Genomic DNA, 5,616 nt, shown 5'->3' on the forward strand with positions numbered 1-5,616 from the left:
ATGTCATTGAACTGGATAACAAAGGTCGCTCTGCCCGGAGGATTCCCTGAAACTCCATCTCCCCCAACTTGCAGTTTCACCCAAGCCACATCCAGTTGTGTCCTCCAGGAGTCCAGTGCTCTTTGCTGAGCCATCTCCAAGTCTCACACTGGTGGCAGCTGACTTCAGTTTCTAGCATGGCCTCTTGAAGCAACTATAAGCACAGATTGCTTGCTGAATCTTAACAGGTGGCCCTAGAGGGGCACAGGCTGGGGCTAAACTTGGCCTGTAGCTGAACTCCTCTCAGGACTGTGCCACTGGACACCTACTATACAAAGCCACAGTAAAAAGACCAAGAGACTTAGGAGCTTTGCTTAGTATATAGAAACAGACACAGAAAGGCAGCTAAAATGAGAAGACAAAGAAGCAGAAACCATATGAGAGAACAGAACAAAGATCCAGAAAGAGTTCAAAAACTGGTTATAAAGATGCTCAATTAACTTAGGGAGTGTAGATGAACTCAATGAGAACTTTAACAAAGATAAAAAGCACAAAAATGGAAATGAAATTATAAATGGGAACCAATCAGAAATGAATAACACATTATCTGAGATGAAGAGTACATTAGAGGGAATCAACAGAGTGGGTAAAGAAGAGGATTGAACCACCAATATAGAGAATGGGGAAGCCAAGGACACTCAATCAGAACAGCAAGAAAAAAGAAGCCAAAACTATAATAATAATTTAAGGAGCCTATGGGACATAATTAAAGGTAAAAATATCCATGCCATAGGGGTACCTGAAGGGAAACAAAATGTTGAAGAGCTATTTGAAGAAATAATGATGGAAAACTTCCCTAATTTGGTGAAGGAAATAGACATAAAACCTCAGGAAGCTCAGAGAGTCCAAAAAACCAGGAACTCAAAGAGGACCAATTAGTTACAAGGGAGTATCCATAAGACTAGCAACTGATTTCTCAAAAGAAACTATATAGGACAGAAGGGCTTGGCACAAAATATTCAAAGTAATGAAAACCCAGGATCTATAACCAAGAATACTTTATCCAGCAAAGCTAACATTTAGAGTTGAAGGACAGATAAAGAGCTTCTCAGATAAAAATAAGCTAAAGGAATTTAGCACCACCAAACCATTATTACAGAAAATGTTGGAGGGATTTCGTTAAGAATTTAAAAACATGTATCAAAAACATGAATAAAGAAAGGTAATAGCTATATTCCTGTCAACAAGTACCTCAAATGGAAAAGAATTAAGTGCTCCAACCAAAAGATAGGGTGGCTGAATGGATATGAAAACAAGCCCCCTACATATGCTGCTTATAGGAGACTCACTTCAGATTAAAAGACACACACAGACTAAAAGGAAGGGGATAGAAAAAGACATTGCCTTGATGGACCTAGAGGGTACTGCACTGAATGAAATAAGTCAAATAGAGAAAGGCAAATATCACATCATTTCATGTATGTGTGGAATCTAAAGAACAAAATAAACAACAACAACAACAGAAATAAACTCATTTTGAGGGCTACTAGAAGGGAGGGGGGTTAGAAGAGATGGTTAAGAAAGGGCAAAGGGATTAAGTACAAATGGATAGCTACAAAATAGACGTGGAGATATAAAGTGTAGCATAAGAAAAATAGTCAATATGTTGTAACAAATATGTAAGGAGGGAGAGGGGTACTACATTCAGTGGGGTGATCACTTTGTGAATTATGTAGATCTCTAATCACTATGCTGTACAACTGAAACTGGTATATTATTGTATGCCAAGTATAATTGAAAAAAAAACCTCATCGAATTGCGCAATGTAAATACGAGCAACTAATTGTGTATTATATTTCAGGGAAGATGGGGAAAAAAATTATTGACCTACAAAAAAGTGAAAAGAGAAGAAACACATGTAAAATATTTCATTAATAATATTTTCTATTGATTAATGTTGAAATGATAATAGTTTGAAATATACTGGATTAAATAAAATATATCATTAAATTTAATTTCTCATGTTTCTTTTAACTTTTTAAAATGTGGCTACTAGAACACATAAAGTTACATTTGTGTCTCATATTTGTGATTCCCACTGTATTTTTATTGGACATCTCTGCTTCAAAGGTTAGAAATAGAACATATGACTCAAGCCTGAGCAATCAGACCAACACATTCTTACGATCACAGTGATTGTTTCAGGGACTTAGGACGCAATTAGAAAGTGAAACGAACTCTTATGCTCTTTTTTGCTTAAACTAGTTTGTGTTGGAATTTCTATCACTTGCACCAGAAGATTCCTAATTGTTACCCCTTTGTATTTGACATTGGTGGTCTATAGGAGCAAATTTCAGTCAAAAAGAGGTGAAGTTATAATTCAAGGATTGAAAACTGAGTGATAAGGAAATTTAGGCAAAAAAACGTAAATATGACATTTTGTGGTAAAAAGAAAAAAGGTCTGGGTCTACTTAAAGGAGGAATGGGTGAAGGGGAATGGGTTTTCTGTTTATTTGAGTGGATTTTATGTGTTTTGGTTGGGGGAGAACTGGAGTATCCTCACTGCTTTATTTTCCTAGCTTTGAGGTAAATGAGAGAATAGAAAACTTCTTTGATCACTCTCTCAGCCCTAACGTCTGGGCTTTCCTCACCCTAGGAGAGAGGCCTCTTGAAGTAACCCAAGCAACAGATGGTAAATGCTTGAGGGAGAGAGAAAAAGAAAGATTAAGAAAATAGTAAGAATACACAACTGAAGGGCTAATAGTTTACTAAAGGTAAGGGGTAAAAAAGAGAAAGACAATAAAAATACTCAGTTTCCTGATTTGGAGCACTTGATTTGTGGTGATGTCTTTCACCAACAAGGAAGCATGGGCTAGAGAGCAGATATGACGGGGAATGAGGGGGTTTAGACATGCTAGTTCATTTCTGTGTTCTCCAAGAACCACTGGGGTGAAAGGCCCCATAACTTTTTCCTCTCAGTCATACTATGCTACAATCCCTTCTTGCTCTTCCCAAAGGGCTATTCCAAAAAGCCTCTGGAGCTCTCTAGACAACAATTAGACACCAATTTCCATGGTACAGGAAATCCCTCACCCTCAGGAGACACTCATCAAGCTCTCCTAAGAATGCTCAGCTAATCTGTAACCACAGCAGCATGGAGGAGACTGGATATTTGGCCACCCCGCCAGGGATCAATAAGTGAGTCTCCTCTTCCCACAAGAACTTCTATCTATGTGATTCTCTTGGATACTCACAGCACTGCTGTGGTGTGAGTGAGGTGGGGAAGAACTTTTCCGATAGAAGAATGAATGCACCACACACTCTTGACTCCTACTCCCCCACAAATCATCTCTCCTTCCCCAGGCCTTTCCTTATTTAGAGTGTGAGCAGTGTAAGGGTGGAGGTTGATGGTAAAAGGTTTATATAGGCTGCCTCTGATCACACTTATATAAAATTATATACATATTTCTGTAAGTAGATTATATATGCATTGAAAGACATCTGAAAGGTTATTTACCAAAACGCTAACACTGATACTATCCCCTCATAACTGTTTTTTAAAAAATTCTCTTGGAACAAAGATTTAGATATAAACATGTAAAATGTATCAGAAAAGATACAGGTGCAATATGTGAAAATATTCTTACGCCTTACATGACTTAAAAACTATAATCAGCTCTGCAACTCTTGCTCTGAGGTCTGTGCCCTGAGCAGCAGCAGCGCTCGCACCGCCCACACCGACAGAGCCCTCGTTCTCCTCTCTTCCAGTCTGCGTGCAGTGGCAGTGGCAGCAGCAGCTGCCCAGCCCACCACCACCGTCCGCAGTCATGTCCACCAGGTTCTTATCCTTATCCTCCTACCACAGGATGTTTGGTACCCTTGCACTGCCAGTCGGCAGAGCTCCAGCCAAAGCTGCTTGACCACATCCACCTGCACCTACAGCCTGGGCAGCGCGCTGCGCTCCAGCACCAGCGGTAGCCTCTTCGCCTCGACCTGGCAGCGTGTAGGCCACCGGCCCCTCAACTGTGCGCCTGAAGAGCAGTGTCCCCAGAGTGTGCGCCTGTAGGACTTGTGGACTTCTCGCTGGCCCGCCATCAATGCTGAGTTCAAGAACACCGGGCACTAAGGAAAGTGACAAGCTGCAGGAGCTGAAGGACCACTTTGCCAAGTACATGGACAAGATACACTTCCTGGAGCCACAAAACAAGATCCTGCTGCCGGAGCTCCTGCAACCCAAGGGCCAGGGTAAGTCGTGCCTACGGGTCCTCTACAACAGAGGTCCCCAATCTTTTTGGCAACAGGGACCAGTGCTCCTTTGAGAATCTAATACCTGATGACCTGAGGTGGAGCTAAGGCTGTGATCTAGAGAGCGGCTGCAAATACAGATGAAGATTCACTCACTGGCCCTCGCTCACCGTAACAGGCCACTGACCAGGACCATTTGGTAAGTCTATGAGGAGGAGGAGATGCAGAAGCTGCACCTGCAGGAGGACCAGCTCACCAGCGACAATGCCTGCGTGGAGGTGGAGCATGACGATCTGGCTGAGGCCATCATGAGACTCTGGGAGAATCTGCAGAAGGAGATGCTTCAGATAAAGGAAGCCGAGAGCACCCTGCAGTCTTTCAGACAGGATGTTGGCACGTCTTGACTTTGAGCGTAAGGTGGACTCCTTGCAAGAAAAGATTGCCTTTTTGAAGAAACTGCGTGATGAGGAAATCCAGGAGCTGCAGGCCCAGATTCAGGAGCAGCATGTACAAATCGATGTGAATGTTTCTAAGGCTGACCTCACAGCTGCCCTATGTGATGTACTTCAGCAGCACCATTTATTCAAGAGCTGTTTGCAAAGTTCCAAAGACAGCAGAAAACTTTCCTGCTCTGAGCACTGGGGAGAAAGGATTTGATTATAGAGTTTCTTCCTTTCACAGAATTATTCTGAGATTTATGTGCCAGGATGGTGACTTCACATGCCATAATGGCACTGGTGGCAAGTCCATCTATGGGGAGAAATTTGATAATGAGAATTTCATCCTGAAGCCTACAGGTCCTGGTACCTTGTCCATGGCAAATGCTGGACTCAACACAAATGGTTCCCAGTTTTTCATCTGCACTACCAAGACTGAGTGGCTGGATGGCAAGCATGTGGTCTTTGGCAAGGTGAAAGAGGCAAGAATATTGTGGGAGCCATGAAGCGCTTTGGGTCCTGGAATGGCAAGACCAGCAAGATCACCATTGCCAACTGTGGTAAACTAACAAATTTGACTTGTGCTTTATCTTAACCACCAAACTATTCCTTCTGTAGCTCAGGAGAGTATCCTTCACCTTTATCTGCTTGGAATACTCTATAATCTTTGTGTTCTCACTGCAGTTCATTGAGTTCTGGATTCTCCTTATCCCCCTCCAAGTCTAGCTGGATTGCAGAGTTAAGTTTATGATTATAAATAAATACTAAACAACAACAATTAAAAGGAACCAGAACTTGAAGACTTGGAAAATTCTCAGCCTATCCATATTGCAAAAACTTGAGAAAGCTTGTTCTTAAGAGAATGTTAAGGATATGGCTGAATGATCATTTGATAAGAAGATTAGTATGAATGCAAACCACAGGTCTAATCATCCACCTCAGCAGAAGCTAGAAA

The 5,616-nt window shown here is 41.8% G+C and overlaps 1 pseudogene; it reads left to right on the forward strand.

Moving 5' to 3' along the window:
* The first annotated feature begins 3,806 nt into the window (after positions 1 to 3,806).
* On the forward strand, positions 3,807 to 5,256 carry LOC102896407 (annotated as a pseudogene).
* Positions 5,257 to 5,616: the final 360 nt, after the last annotated feature.

This window comes from Pteropus alecto, unplaced genomic scaffold (genome assembly GCF_000325575.1).
Source record: "Pteropus alecto unplaced genomic scaffold, ASM32557v1 scaffold109, whole genome shotgun sequence".
In the NCBI taxonomy this organism is placed as follows: Eukaryota; Metazoa; Chordata; class Mammalia; order Chiroptera; family Pteropodidae; genus Pteropus; species Pteropus alecto.